This window comes from Phalacrocorax aristotelis, chromosome 1 (genome assembly GCF_949628215.1).
Source record: "Phalacrocorax aristotelis chromosome 1, bGulAri2.1, whole genome shotgun sequence".
NCBI lineage: Eukaryota > Metazoa > Chordata > Aves > Suliformes > Phalacrocoracidae > Phalacrocorax > Phalacrocorax aristotelis.
In genome coordinates this window covers 8,433,072-8,449,626 of record NC_134276.1, presented here as the reverse complement: position 1 = coordinate 8,449,626, position 16,555 = coordinate 8,433,072, and positions in this window count along the sequence as shown.

The following is a 16,555-nucleotide window of genomic DNA, read 5'->3' as shown; positions in this document are numbered from 1 at the left end:
CGCGGGGCTCGCTGGGTAGCGTAGTCCCCCGGGGGCGGTGGGGAGGTGCTACGGCGGCCGTGGCGCATGCGCCGGCGGCGCTTCTGCCGAGCAGGCGGTTCGGAGGCGGCGCCGTGTTGGTCCCTCAGAGAGCTGTCCCGTGTCCTTCCTCGCCGTGTATAATCTCACGTTGCTGCCCGCAGCCCGGCTGCTTCAGACCACAGGCGTGCCTCATAGCTTGGCCAAGGCGTGGTGGTGCTCAAGGGGCTGATCTGTAGCAAATAAGTCTGGGTTGGTTGAGGTTTTAGGCCAGTGATGGCAGCGAGCGGCCTGGCCTCTGGCGCTACAGCATGTGTAAAATGTGTTGATGCCTGTTGAGAGCCGGGATGAACAGGCAGGGTTAAAACACCCACAGAACACGGCAGGTAGAGGAGGAGATAGGAAACAAAGTCTGCAGACTGGTCTTGCTTGGAAAATGTACAGAGATGGGCTATCCAGAGAGAGGCCTGTGTTGGTGGGCTGGTCCAAGGGCTCAGAGACAGGCAGTGTTCAGACACTGCGCAGAAATGGAAAAACATAGAACCATAGGATCATTAAGGTTGGAAAAGACCTCTTGGATCAAGTCGAGCCATCAACCCAGCACCCCCAGGCCTCCTGAACCTTGTCCCAAAGTGCCACATCTACATGTTTTTGAACGCCTCCAGGGCTGGTGGCTCCACCACCTCTCTGGGCAGCCTGTTCTAATGCCTGGCTGCGGTTTCAGTAAAGAAATTTTTCCTAATATGCAAACTAAACCTCCCCTGGCGCAACATCCTGGTTCTTGTGCTGCAAATTAGAATAAGGGACACCTCATGTTGCTACGGGACAGTGTGTGTACCCTGGGGAGGTGTGTGGTAAGGGATCTGGCTGAAACAACTCATGAAGGTGCGGTGGCTTTATCTGTGCTGTGCTGTGGAGCCCCAGCTAGGCAGCCTTGGGGGCAGCTGAGTCGCTTGTGTATGTTGTCAGCCTGATGGAGCATGGTACATGGGTACATGGTACATGGTACATGGGACTCAAGGAAGGTGTGCCCGGTGTTTTGAGCCTTCCTCAGGGAGTGTTTAAACCAAAGTTTGAGTAATGTAGTTTTTTTAATCTAGCCAAGCACAAGAGCTTGTCAAAGGCTTTCCTTGTAAGAGCCCTGACGTTGTTTGGCTTCAGGACAGAATGATTTCTGGGCAGGCAGAGTTCAGAGACAAAGCCTAAAACAGGCTATACAGAATTCAGAGCAATTCAGACCTCCAGTTCTGAAAGATGAAACTGTAACTCTGGATCCTCATGATTTTGAACTCTGAAGTTTTACAGCTGCAACCTGTTTTCATTTTACTCCCTATCAGAGCAAAATGCAGATTTCACAGCTTCAGAATATTTTTGCAAAATTGAATTCTTGCTTTTCAGTTTGTGCTAGTTACAATAAAATGCATTAGGCTCTTTCAGACATCTGTTTCACTGTAGAAGACCAGGGATGCTGAAGTTACATCTTACAAGTGCAGACTGAAAAAGAGGATTGCTCATAGTACTTTTTAGAAAAAGTTCTAACTGAAATAGTAAAGTTTGAGAGCCATGATGTAAGACATATGTGAGTGAAAAAGGTGCATTTTTTAGCCATCACCAGCAGCTGTAGGTTGTCTGAACTCGCCCCTCTGTGCTCTTCCCAGAGGCCTGCTTCTCTCACAGCTAGTACACTGCAGTGCTTTGAGCTGGGCACACAGAAGTCCAGGCTTTCAGAGCAGAAAAGCCTCCTTGGTAATAAAAACCCCTTGATTTTCAGTGACTTGAAGGTCCCTTCTGCTGCCAGGTTGGCTTGAGCCTTCATGAATTGCTCGTCTCCATTCAGTGGAAGGGGCTGTCTTTTCAGTGGACTCACACACGTGGAGCTTTGGCCTTTTTTCCTCCTGTTGGTAAGAGCCAGTTGGGGGAATCTTAATTCATTCAGAGGCATTTTCTTTTTCAGGGTGCGGCTTTCATTCAGAGGACTTCTAGGATGATAACGAAGGTAGAAGTAAGATGTGTATGGGATATTTGGGGGATGAAGCACTGCTGCCAGTGGCAGCTCTCTGAACCACGGTGATAAAGAAGGTAAGCAGCGGTGGAACTCACTGGGAGGGCGCTCGCAGGAAAGCAAGTGCCCAGTACCTGTGCTGAGGTTTATTTTCACAGCCCTTCCATGGTAACAGATGCAGGATTCAGCAGAAATGCTTGAACAAGGCTAGCCTTATTTAAAGCACTGAGTTTCCAAGTCAACAACTCCTGTGTTGCCAAGATACAGGACTTAGAAAAAAACCCCAACAATAGCAACAAAAAGCTGTCACTAAGGGAGAAGAGCCTGAGCTCTGTGCCCTCTCTGCAGGGACGTTATTATTCAGCACTAACAATGTCACACGCAGGCTCAGGGTGGCAATTGCTCCTTGAGTGGCATGTGGTCCTTTCCAAGCACAAAGGCTTCCCTCACAGGACAGAAAGGCTGAGCGCCCCAGGGTGCTGATTTTCTACTTCAGACAGACAGTGAACCGGCAAACTGGATGTTTGGAAGCTGTAATTTCTGGCAGCTGGTACCAGCAGCTGAACTAGGTTCATCTTAGCAATACAGAGAGCTGCTCTAGAGAAAAGGGCGGCTGTCCCAGCTTGCCGTAGGAGGGCAGCAGCCTACAGCCAGACAGGGTCTGACAATGGGACTGTGTATTCTGATCAACTCACCCTCTCCCTCTGTTTTATTTATTTTTGTTTATACAAATACAGTGGAGGGTGGCTACTCCTACGCTCTCAGCCAGCAGTCCTACAGCTTTTGCATGCTCACAAGTAATACATCTCCATATTGTCTTTTCATCTATCTAGATGGGGGCCTGCAGCAGGGATTGCTTCGTGCTGCTGTACCCTGCAAAGGTGCCGTAGGGTAGAAGGCACTCCCCTCAAAGAGACGAAGAGAAGGAGGGCAAGCAGATGTGGACCCCCAATAGAAGAATGTTGAAACCAATGAGGTGGTTGGAAAGAGGGAAACAAATGAGACAGGATAACTAACTTTTTAACCTCCCCCCATTTTTCATACAGTATATACTTTTCACTATCTGGCATCCTTCATGGGAGCTCCCTGTTGTCTCCCCTGAGTTCAGGATACAGATCAAAGCTTTAGCATTGTCCCTGGTGGTGCTATGTAGTCATTGGTATGTGGGGCTGGAAAGGACCATCTGTCTTGAGTCTGCTTCTGCAAACAACAAGCACACATACTGCCTTTTACCTCCTTGTTTTCTTTGAGATCTTTCCCAGCCTAGAGCTGATTTTCCCACTGAATCACCAGCAAGTTCTTTTCTTGAGTTTAGGCAAACCAAAGATTTTCAAAGCTAGGTATCCCCTGAACTGTGTTTAGAAACCTAAACTGCTGCTGGGTTTTCAGAGATGTTGAGAACAGAATGCCCTTTGCTCTACTCTCTTGTTTCTGAATATTTCCGAGTCCCCCACCCTTAGAAGAGGCCTGGGCTGTGGCAGTGCTAGGCCTCTGTACTGGCCGTGCTAGGGAGCACAGATCCCTGAATTCAGCCCTTACAAACCTCATCTGGGTTCTGTGACCAGTTTCAAACAGACAACAAACAGCTACAGCAAAGCAAGATACTATTTAATCTCAACAAATGCAACAGAGTATGAGAGAATGAGGAGTTTGAAATGGTAAAAGTGTCCAAGTGATTGTGTACACGCCATAAGCCGTGCCTCCCTGTCAGAGCTGGGGCTGATGGGCAGGGGCCTCACATAGATTTTATTTCCATGGATGCTCATGCAGAATCCAACCCTTGTTAGTCCATTCTCTGCTGTCAGCCTCTTGTCAGTCTCTGGTGGTCAAGTACTGCTCCCACAGCTTTTGTTGAAGTTTGGAAGCATCATGTTCCCTGTGAAAAGATAGTTCCAGTATTGTCTTTTCATGGTGCCCATCCATGCTTCTCCAGAGCAGTTTCTGGTCATTTGGGTAGTTTTGTAGCAGTCCTGCTGCTAAGTGAACCAGTGTGGAAATGGGTAAAGGAGACAGGGAACTTTGGTAGCAGTGGTAGGTGACGCCTGTCTCCTTGAGTCCTGAAGGACTCTACCACAGTCCTGAAACTGGAAAAAGGGAGTGTCACACAACCACTGAGCCTTGGGGGAAAGAAGCCAGGTGGGACTTTTGGAGAAGGTTGCCTTCAGACACGCTAAAATATCTGCTGGGACTCAACCTGTGAAATTTGCCATGATACAAAGTGGCGAAATGTCTTGAGTGCAGCACAAGTCCCTCATCCTCTCCCAACTCATCCTCCACCTGGTATTGGGACCATCCATCTGTATCCCAGCCCCCAACGTACACCTGCATACCGCCCCTCCCAACTCTGTTCTCCCACACCTCATGGGGTAAGAGGGGAGTATTGCAGGGGGCTGTGCCATGGGAAGCAGAACTGGCTGATGCCTCCCCCACCACACTGCTGAGAGAGCCAAAGTGCAAGATACAGCTTGGGAGGCAAAGGTGAGTGAGGTCCAACAGCCTGCAGTGGGACAGAAAGCAGCTGGTATCTAGAAGACACTTGCTGTTAATCACAGTATTGTCCCCTAATCATTTCAGCACTGGTTGGGATTGTGTATATTTAGCAACATGAGACCTCCGCAGTGTAAGTCTCTTCTTCCATCACTACTTGGGTCGAAGCGTTGTGCTCTGGCTCTCTTCTGTGTTACAAAGGCAGGCTGCACCACTGCTGGCTACTCAACAGGCTATTGTGCTTCAGCAGTTTGCTAGCAAACTTCTGTCAGAATTTCACTCTCATTTTTCAAAGGTATGTTGCAGGCAGGATGTTGTTACCCAGCAGCTCTCCTGAGTTCCTTAATGTCTTTATGGAAAACCCACAGGAAAGGGCTGGTACATTCCACTCAGTTTTGAACTGATTGGAGCTTAGGAGCTTAACTGTGCTTCAGAAATATATTGAGACAAAGAGCAGGGAGCGAGTGAGTAATTCCAGTGCAGATCAACAACAACAAAATAGATTCTGTATTCCTCCTATAAAGGAATTCACTGAGCCATGCTTCCTGGAAAGCTTTCTTCCTTCTGGAGTGCCTATCACCGTCTGCTCCCCAGCTAGATAGGCACATTTGCAGCAAATTAGATTACCTTTGAAATAAACACGCAGGGTGGGGCACAGGAGTCTGTGGTAGGATAGGTCAGTGCTCTGCGTGATTAATTTAGTTACATCAGACTCAGATAAATCTTACCAGGTTTATTTAGATGGAGTACGGGCAGTGGACAGACAGACTTTGAAGCTGTGGTTGGTATTAATGACACTCTGTTGACTTTCATCCTTGTCAGTGTCTTGAATAATATTGTTTGAGACCCCAGTGGGGAGGGGAAAAACAGGATAGTGAAATACAACGCATGATCACAGACGTATTTGATTAAATCTCATCTAAATTGATGAGGTTGCTATAGTCAATGGAGCCATGCTGTCTTGTAGCAGCAGAAGCTGTTGCTTGTTGTTTGTAATCCTCTAGTAATGAGAAGCCCAATTCCTGTGTCAGCATCTCACCGTTGTGAAATCTCACAATGGTTGATTCTGCGTGTGGCTGAAGGCAATAAAATTCTAGTATGGAAATTAGTTAGGGAAAGAAGACTTCAGTGCTGGGTTGCCTGGTTCTCCTCTTGCCTATCTTTCTGAATTCTTTCCTCTCTGCCCTCCATAGTGCTGCCATCTACCACCTGTGGGATAGGTTCAGTGATCAGGTCCACCCCTCAGTCGTGAGCCCATCTGTATGTTGTGTCTGTCCCTAGATGTCCTCATGTTTCATGGGCTCACCAAGCTACAGATAACTCTCCTTTATATTCCCAATCTAGGTCACTCCAGAAATCCAGATGGGTTCTGCTCCCTTGTACTCTGATGGCATTAGAGTGCACTGTGCAGCAGTGTCCACCAAAGCCTTCTACCCCTGTGGATCCTGTGTGCCAGGCCATCGAACCCACACCGCCCAGTAAATCTGGTTGTCTCTTTCCTCAGCCTGCCCAGAGACAGGGACCCTCTACTCCTGGTTGGAATATTCACCATCTAAGTCTTGTGGTTTCAAACCAGAAGTTTCTTCACCAAGGCCAGGAGGAGAGCTGTTCTCAGCCCTTCTTCTGCATCTGGGGCATTGCTGTCTTCCACTATATCAGTGGCAACTGGAGCGTCAGCCTTCTTGGATGGGTGCTTCTTAGCAGCAGTCTTCCCTGCAGTCCATGTATGTGGGCTTCTAGATTTTACGTGGGCACATTGTTCCACTTCTTCGTGTCCTCCTCCTGGTCGTACAGGAGGAACCACAGGGTGGCATGGTGTGCCCTGGGTGCCCCCTTTCCCTCTGGCAGGGGGAAGCTGACTCCATGGGGCACCCCGACAGCAGAGACGTAGGCCCATGACGGGGGGGAGGAAGGGAGGTTAATTTTGCACTCCTGGAGCCCTTGGGACTGTCACTCCACAGTTAGTGGCTTAGAGTCCGACCAGTGCATCAGCAGCAGGGTGTTAGCACATGACACCAGTGAGTTACGTACCACTTTCGGTCACATGGGCTGGTGCACCGGATGGCACCCAGGGCTTTGGTGACCTGGTTGTTTCCAACTTGCTACAGACTGCCTCCACCATCGCTGGTTCTCTCAAGCATTGGATACCTTCCCCAGTGGTGGTCCGCTTGCCCAGGCAGCATACCAGATCATCTCTAAGGGTGTAATTGGCTTTCACAGTCAACAGGAACCACGTCCAAAGGCTGTGGGTTCCAGTTCCCTTTCCAGTCACTTTGCCAATCCCAGTGTCTCTACTTAGGGATCCCAGCTGCTTGGCTTGCCTGCATTCTAACTGCTGACAGTGGACACCAGTATCGCAACATTGGAGCAACCAGGCATCGATCCGCTTGCCAGGCTTGTGGCTGTCATTTTTCCACAGATCTCGCAGCTTCTTTAAAACCTCAGAGTTTAGGGCTCAAGTGTTTTCTCCCTCCTTGGTGACTTCGTCACTTCCTCATCCTCCTTCCTCTGGTGCTGCTGGACAGAGGCTCAGTAGGCAGAGGCCATGCCCCAAAACATTGCTAGAAGTTGCCAGGTCTCACTGGGTTAGGCAAGGCACCCTTCCTTCAGGTGGTGTGCCAGCTCATGAGGAGTATATGCCTGTTCAGGTCTAAAATCATGGGCTATCGATCGGAGGGGATAACTGCCCCAGGCACCTGCACAAATCTTCCCACAAACCCTGCCAGCACTGACTGACTGCCTTGGGGCGTATTTCTGTGTTACCTCACCGAGCTGTTTACTTGTATGCCAGGACCAAGCCAGGTTCCACACACCTAACAACAAGCCAACGACGTTAGGTGATACGATCAAACAGCATACGTAAGGATGTACAAGAAACTTGGGAGCCCGTGCAGCACAGCTGGCCATGCTCATCCTGGAGGAGCAGAGGGAGGTGTAGTCCCTCATTCTCTCCGCAAGGTAGCTCATGCAGCACGAGAACACCGTCAGTGCAGGGCTGTGTGCCAGCCCTGGCACGTGGCCATTGCTTTTATCAAAATGTGGCCAGGCAAAGTGGAGCAAAGTGATAAGCACCACAACAAACAGCAAAAGCAGCCACTGACAAGCCCTGGACTCTAATGTATAGTAAAAGCAAGCGAGCTCCGTGACCAGCACAGGACCCTGCCAGTTAACAACTGTAAATACTATAGCTGTCACGGAAGAGAGAGTGAGAGCACCCTTCACTCGTAAGAGAGAGAAGCAAAAGTATATATTTCATTAATATATTACAATGAGTTAACAAAATTTTCTGGTAAATTTGACAGTGATTTAACAAGATTTGGTGGCAAGGTTCACTTGATTATTTACTGCACAGAGAACAGGGTCAGACAAACTGTCAGGGAGGCCTTCCCGTTGAGTCATGAGGTTCAGAAAGGACACCCTTGCTTTCTAAACTCCTTCTCAGAGAGGAGTCTAGGTGTGGCTGGATCCAATGCTAGTCCCAGACTTGTTCAATGGTTTATATAAAAGGATTTTGTGTACACAACCAATTCTTCATATCATTTAGCTAAGATTTTAAAGTTTAGCATGCTATTAGCCGCTTACCGAGCATCTGTTGCGGCAAGGAATCTCTCAGCCTCAAGGAGTAACCTTGAGAGGCGTCCCTGCGCAAGGGGAGATCCCGTTGTGCGGCCCGCTGCCATGCAGGAGAGCTCAAAGGGCTCCTGGGCGGCTCACTATGTATGGGGGTGAGACAATTGGCTCATAGTCATTCCTACATACCAGCTGCAGATGTTAGCTTCTGCCAAGCGTGGCCTGAGACGGATATTAATTAGCACTCTGGTTAGGCGGACAAGGGCACACATCCATAAATTAGCTCTCAGCTATTGTGTGGTTTATCTGTTTCCTGGGACTCCCACCTTGAGCTGGATGCAGCCATCATGACCAGATGCATCTTATCATGACTGCCACTGGTACTTATCACTTGAGCAGAGCCAGGGGCAAAAGATCAGGTGAGGGGGAGCACACCACCACAATAGCATGCTCACATCATTAATTTGAGCCCCAAGCTGCATTTGGAAAAGGACTGTTGTGGGTTGACCCTGGCTAACAGCCAGACACCTGCCCAGTTGCTTCCTCACTCGCCTCTCTTGTGGGATCAGGAGAAAACAGAAGAAAAGTGAGGAGACTTGTGATTTGAGGTAATGACAGTTTAATGGGGAGAGCAAAAGCTGCATGCACAGGCAAAGCGGAAAAAAAAAAAGGAATTTATTCACTACCTCCCATTGGTGGGCAGATGTTTAGCCACTTCTTGGCAAGGAGGACCTCAGCATTCGTTACGCTTGCTTGGGAGGACAAACGCCGTAACCATGAACATGCCCCCTTCCTCCCTCTTTCCCTGAGCTTTTATTGCTGAGCAGGACATCATATAGTGTGGAATATTCCTTTGGTCAGGTGGGGTCAGCTGGTCTGGCTGGGTCCCCTCCCAGCTCCTTGACCACCCCCTGCCTACTTGCTGGGTGGGGTGGGCAGAGCAGCTTTGGTGCTGTGCAAGCTCTGTTCAGCGATAGTGAGAACATTGGTGTGTTATCAACACCGTTTCAGCCACAAATCTGAAGCTAAGCTCTGTATGGGCTGTTAAGAAGAAGGTTAACTCCGTCCCAGCCAGACCCAGTACACCTGTCTAGCAAAGATCCTGAAGGACCCAGATGTACTGGAGAAGCTGGCTCAAGTTCATAAACGAGTTCATAAAAGTCACTGTGATCTTATTTACAAGTTACTATGGAAATGGCTGACAGCTCCCAGGGAGGCAATTTTTCATGGCTGCTGAAGTTGCTCAGAAATTCTGATGGAGTCCAAAATACGTTGCCGTGGGTCACACAGTGCACTTTTAGTGTTTTGAGACTACATTGATGCATTTCCATGTAGGCACAAACAATACCCACGTAGCCACAGTGCTCTCTGTCACGGGAACATGTTGCAGACCATTATTTTCACAGATCTTCTTGCTTGAATAGATTATACCAGGACTAAGAGCTTTTCACAAAACGGTCAAGTATTTATGAGCCTGGAAACAGAGCAAATATATTTCTTTGCAAGTTAATATAAATCCAGCTGGGATCTTAAAAACATTAACAGATGAGCTTCGGAGAGGTATACTGCTCGCTTCAAGACAGTCAGAGATGTGAAGACATCTCCATTTAGAGCTCCCTCAACACACAAGAGGGTACAGTCATCCTGGATTGGCGAGGCTGTGTCAAGGGAGACATGTCACTGTAGCAGCTGCTCATTTCTAGATGCTCATTTCATCCATCTGCCCTGCAAGCCATCGTGCTGTTAACTGCATTTGCCTGTAAGGACATTTGTCTTCTCAGCAATGCCGTAGCGGTTAGATACGCTACAGCCAACTGCAAAATGCCACAGACCTTCAGAAATGACTGCAGCGAGTCATATGTGCCATTGCATAACAGAGTTAAATGAGGTCATTTTTCTCCCCTGTTGCAGGTACAGCAGTTTACACTGAAGAGCTCTGTCATCTTACACAAATGTTAATTAAACGTGAAGTGTCTAAACCACCAAAATAAGAGAGCCCACGCCTGACCTTCAGTCCCCAGGAGCTGGTCTTACTCAGTAGATAACTGAATTACGGAGTTGCAGACTTTTTGATGTGAGCACACACGCATTTAGGTAAATTTGGTTCCCATTAGCATGGCTATAAATTAGGAGTGGATTTACTGCAAAACTATTAAACTCATTTGGTGGCAATCTCCAAAGCGTGTTATGGTAGTTGAAATTCAGTTGAAACCAAATCTCTGCTGATGTCATTCAAGTTCTGATCATTTTCCCCAACAGGAAATTTGGCCTCTGCTTTGTTACAGTGTGTGAATTTTGATTAAAATCTTTCTGAACTTTCTGAAAAAGAACGGTCTTTTATTCCTGGCCAGGAGCACACAGAAAGCGAGCAAAGGCTTTCTGCATCGGCGACCTCCCGGCTGGTTTGCTGCAGTGATTGTAAATGGGGATGAATAAGCAAATACTACAGACTTGGTTTTTATTCTGCTAAAGGAGCAGAAGTTCATTGCTCTAATATTATGCTGATTCCCCAGCAATCAATCCAGTTTAAGGTTATAATACTTCTTTTTGACAGTTTTACTGACTTTAGGTAACAGATATGCAGAAAATGTAAGCCATCTCCCTGATGAGGTTGTTCCACTGTTTCTCACGTTAGAAGCAATAGGTTTGTCCCAGCAAGGGGTAAGATTTATGGGAGCTAATGATAAGTCTTTTTACACACCATGTTTTGGCTATTTCAGTTTCCCTCTTCAGGCCAAATTAAAGCTTGAGTATTAGAAACTCAAATGTACAGTCATCTGCCCTTTCTGGTTCTTGGAGTTGTGCAATGTGTTTGCAATCTCAGCTCCTTCTAAAATGAAAAAATACAGGGTTTGGAGTTGTGAAGAAGAGCTTGAAGCTATGAAGCACATGGTAACGGCTGTCTCAATTTACAGAATGCATGAAGCGGTTACTTTGAGAAGGATGCACAATAAATTCCATATCAACACCGTCTGTGTATGGCCGAGGACATGAGGAACACATCCAACCATGAAGAAACAGCCCTCCCAGCCACTGGTACAAGGCTAGAGCTGAATCAGAGTTTCAGACTCCCTTGAGATATGTCTATTCCCTTCCTCAGAAATTAAATGCATCTCACTGCCTACAGGTGACATGCAAAACTGAACTCTCTCCCACCACAACAGACAATTCTAATAGCAACTTACATAAGGTATTCAAGGTGTTCATCATTGGAGGTGTTCAAGGTGAGGTTGGATGGGGCTCTGAGCAACCTGATCTAGTGGAAGATGTCCCTGCCCATGGCAGGGGGCTTGGACTAGATGATCTTTAAGGATCCCTTCCAACCCAAACCACTCTATGATTCGATGATAAACCTCCCAGATTTGATGTGGTGGGAAAATTACTTCTGAATAAATGTTTGGTAGACTTTGGTTCCAGCCTATGAGAGGGGATACGATACTCAAGATCAAAAGACCAAAAAGGTCGGATAAGAGGAAGCCAAGGGAAAGCTGACTTGGGGAGGGCTAGAGGTGGAATTCAGTCTCCTTTACAGAAAAATCAGAACATCAGGAAAGGGAGAGCATGGCTCTGTACAACAGATGAGGCCTTTTGTCAGGAGTAGAGTGGAAATGCTGCCTGCTTGTACTATTTATTGGGAGAACAACTGAGGGAACAAGGGCTCAGATGTCATTAGCTGCTCAGTGGCAAGGGCAAGAGTAGCACAGAGGCCTTCTGGCTCCAATTCCAGGGTCTGATGTGAAATCTTAACTCTTACTACAGTTTAATTATTTGGGCTTAAATTTTCCCAATTGGAAATTCTGTTCATGGCTGAATTTGAAAACTTAAGGCAAAATGGTTCAGGTCTTTCTGAGCAGGCAGCTCTTGTACTCCCACACCTTGAAGCAACGTGGGAATTTTGGTGGGGCATTAGCTTGGGTCAAAGCCTTTGCTATCTCCGTTATCTGTATATTGTATAATGAAGAGACCAGAAGATGCTGAAAGTTCATCACAGTACTGCAAGCGGGGGGTTAACCCGCACTTCTGTGAACCACTGAGGTACATACTTAAGCACTAAATGAACAGAGGCCTTAAGTAAAATAGCATGTGATCATGTCATTTACATCTGAGTCATAACACATGCACAACGTGAGCATGGGTAACCTTAAATCTGCCATTAGGATACTTGCGTATGCTTGGTTTTGCAGTTTTAACGGTATATGTGTAATATATATTTGTGCGTGTGTCTCTCTATACACACAATATATATATTTAAGCTTTGCTGTTGAAAAGCAGCCAACCTCTGTTTCAATAGCAGTTGGAAACAAATTATACGGAACACTGAAATAAAGCTGAAGAAAGGATTGTTTTGATCTGAGACGTTATTTCTGTTCTGATTCCCCTTTCTTTTCCTCCTTTGCTTTAATCAAAACTATTAACCCAAGATCATACCTCAGAGCTAAGACAAGCCCAGGAGGAATTTCTGAAATATCCAGAAGGAGTGCAAAGAAGCAATTTTGCTTTATTTTGCTAGCTATGATTGTAGATGTTCTGTGCCAGGTCTAGTCTCTCCTGTATGCTCAGGAAGATTACTTACACAATCCTAACTGATGAATGCCAACTAACTGGCATAGATGGACTAGCATTAGTGCGCCCTCCTCTCCATGTGTGAGATGAACCACCCCCTGGAACAGACCCCACCTAGAAACTGTGCTGCTCTGGGTCTTGTAATAAGATTATTTGAGTTTCCACATTTTAAAGTAACTCTTCATCTCAGTGCTGATGTGTGGACATGGCTAACAGCAACAATCCTGGTTGTAATAGGATTAAATTAAGGAGTAATAGGATTAAGTTAAAGAATGGAAAATGAAACTTCTGTAACAAATTTCCTGATGATGAGACTCGGATAACCTGTAAAGCTCATCATCTGACACTGAATCACTTAGGAAATATAGAGTACAGAAATTTGCTATGTGAAGGGATTAAACCTAATGCTTCTTCTCCATCTCAGGGCTTTAATGATTCCTATCTTCTTTGCAGACTTGTATAATTTAGCATGAAGAAAACAATTAAAAAGAACAAATGCTGTTGCAGGTTTGCTTTTATAAATCACCCCTCTGGAGAGAAAGTGGGCTTCTCCTGTCGTTGACTCTGAACAAAATGATTCATGATTTGAAAGAGAGGTTGGAGCAAAGTGTAGCCCAAATGCTCATGTGAGTCACTCACATTTACAAAGGCGAGAGGAAGAGGTCCTAGACTTCCAAGGGTTTCAGGCTGCTATTCTATAATCCTGCTTTCAGCCAAGGCAAATCCTTTTTATTTATTTCAAATGCCTTTGAAATACCTTTAGTTGTTTGCACATGGCTTCCTTGAAAAACAGAAAAATGTATGTGGGTGATTCGGCTGAAAAAATTTTTTAAATGGCCATTTTCATGTTACTGATACAGAGGTAGCATTTTGTTGCTATTTGTTTGCATTACAGAAGTTCCAGCTGAAATCATCTCCCTTGGTAGGTAGACAAGATACTTGCTGAGGAAAAGGTTAATCTGGGTTTAGGTTCTAAATCAGAATTGTACCCAGCTGGCAGGGCGTCGGCTATTTCCCTCCTGTCTGCCAGCTTTCTCCCTAGAGGAGCTAAAGGCTAGGTTTACAGAGAGCAGACACAGATGGGGAAGTTGAACAATTCCTTTTGTCCTCAGAATAACCTGGAGAGCAAGATAAACTGCAGGATGCATCCTCACGTACGCACCATGCTGTCTGCTTTGCGTATGGTAGGTCGGCAGCCTGCGTCTCACATAACGCCTAGAGCACCTACGGGGACCTAAATGATGAGGAAGGATATGCATGGGCGTTCAGTAACAAGTAGACCAGGCTAAACCTTTTTTATTTCAGAATGTGCTGGAAACTGATACCTGAGAGTGGATTTCGTATTAAAATAGTTTGGATTCAAGGAGAGCATGGGCTCAGGCTATCAATTAGACACAGCCAGGATGGTTATGTGGCTTGAACTGAAATCTCTTAAAACCTGGACCAGTATCTTAACCAGAGATCCTGTTTCCCTTTTGGGTCAGCAGGATTTATCCACTGGGACCAAGAATCACATTATTCAATGGTAGATGTACAAGCGGAACCTACTATAGTTTTTACTGCTTAAAGCCATTACTTCCCTTCCTTGGAACTGGGTTGGTGGTGGGAGGGAGCATAGAGTTAATAGTTTTAGCTTCCTTCTTCTCTACTTTCTCTCCCTTTTTGGGAGGAAAGGAAGGACCTCTCCTTCTGTAGGCTGAAATTATCACCTGCCTTCTTCAGGAAGCCTTTGGCACACTGAGGGCATGAGGAGAGGCATCTGGACATTATTGTTTCTAGGGACGCGTTTGTGAGGCTGGACATGATGGCCACTGCCTGGTCCATGGGAAGATCAGCCATGTGGGCAGATCAGCTGTGAGTGCGATCAGCAGCAGCAAGGAGGCAGCTTTAGGAGGCGGTGAGTGATTCAAAAGGATGTGATGAACTTCCGAGTGCTGTTTTAGAGCCGAACATTTCTTCAGCCGCTCCTGTGTTAAGCATAGATAGTAGGTTTGAATACTGGATGTCTAGAGAGCAGGTCTTGTGAGGAGAGGTTGAGGGAACTGGGGGTGTTTATCCTGGAGAAGAGGAGGCTGAGGGGAGACCTTATCGCTCTCTACAACTACCTGAAAGGAGGCTGCAGTGAGGTCTCTTCTCCCAGGTTACTAGCGATAGGACGAGAGGGAACGGCTTAAAGCTGCATCAGGGGAGGTTTAGATTGGATATTAGGAAAAGTTTCTTTACTGAAAGAGTGGTCAGGCATTGGAAGAGGCTGCCCAGAGAGGTGGTGGAGTCGCCATCCCTGGGGGTATTTAAAAGATGTGTAGACATGGCACTTGAGGGCATGGTTTAGGAGACATGGTGGTGTTGGGTTGATGTTGGCCCTGATGATCCTAGAGGTCACTTCCAACCTTTATGATTCTATGAGCAAAATAGGTTAAAAACTTCAATTTCTCCATGGATCTGTCAGAAAACACTTTCCAAAGTGTTTCCTAGCCTAGGAGGTCTTGGTACCTACTGATCTCTGAGACCAGTACATCAGCAGAGCCCTGTCTGCTTGACAAACAGACCTAATGTTATTTTGACTTACATCCACGGAAGACCAAATATGTGTGCTCTAGCTTTGCAGATATGAACACCAGGTAGGTATCTAGCTTGAATCGGAGCAACTCTGAAGGCAGAACTCTAAGTGTTGCATCATAAAACAACTTCCTAAGTCACCAATAGCAACTAAATTTGATTGGCTTCTTTATGCTGCCAAGGAAATCCAGGAGAGTAACACGGCAAGGCAGCGGAGCATGAGAAAAATAAATTTTCATTGAACTCTGGGAGGAGCTAACTGGACTGTGAAAATTTGGTGGTCAATTCCTGCCTATAGAAGGAAACTGTTCTCATTGTCCTGAGGGGCAGAATTATGGAAACAGCTGACTTTTTTGTATTCATGGGCTGAGTGAAAAACTAAGATTAATTTATTTGGGCTTGATCCAAAGCAAAAAAACTTGCACAACAGGAAAACCAAACAGATTTCATGTCAACTGGAACAGTTCATTTTCTTTTTTGACAGTTGAAAAACTATATTTAGGTAAAACATGGGTCTCAAACCTTTTATTCTGTAACAGAAAATTCCAAATGTTCCATTAAAAAAAAAAAAAAGTGGAAAGATGACACTTTTAGTAGTTTAGTTGTTTAGTAGTACACACTTTTTAGAGAGTATTTGAATTTGTAATTTATGACAATTAAACTATCTGACCAAGACATTTCATGCCAGTCTGCTCAAGGAAGTCTGGTAGCAGAGCTACAAGCTGCACAGGGGCATGAGTCTGTATGCCAGAGCAGGCACAGTTAAACAATCCTTCCACCCCACAAGAGAAAAAGGAAAAGTTCATGCAAGTGAAAGCTCAAGCACAAAGGAGACAGAGGCCTGTAAAAGATGAATGAGCATTGGCAGCACGATGCTTTCCTCGTGACATAGGTAGGCTAGGCAGTGGTACTTGCAGGGAGGACTGAAGAGCAAGTCTGTCCCAGGGATGTCAGGATTTGCCTTCATGTTTAAAGCAAGCTGACGTGAATAGAGGGGCTCTTCTGGGTGTGGAGGGCTGTGGCTTGCACTGTGATGCACGTATGTGCGTGTGTTGTGCTGTGCGAATCCCTAACATAGCCAGCTCGCTGCAGTGGAGGAGCCTGCAGGCAGTTCTCAGTTGGTATCAGTGATTTCACCACCTGCATGGCCTTGCCTTTATTAAAAATTGCAGCAAGAACTTCTCATGCAAATATCCTTCCTGTTTGGCAGTAGAAACAATGGATAGAGTTGTTGCCTTTTAAGAAAATCCTGTAATAGCTCAAATGACCAAAATGGGAGAATCTCTTTTATGGAGGGGATCTGCACAGTGTGCTGTGCGTGGATTGGAGGGCTGTTTGATGCCATACCACTTGGGG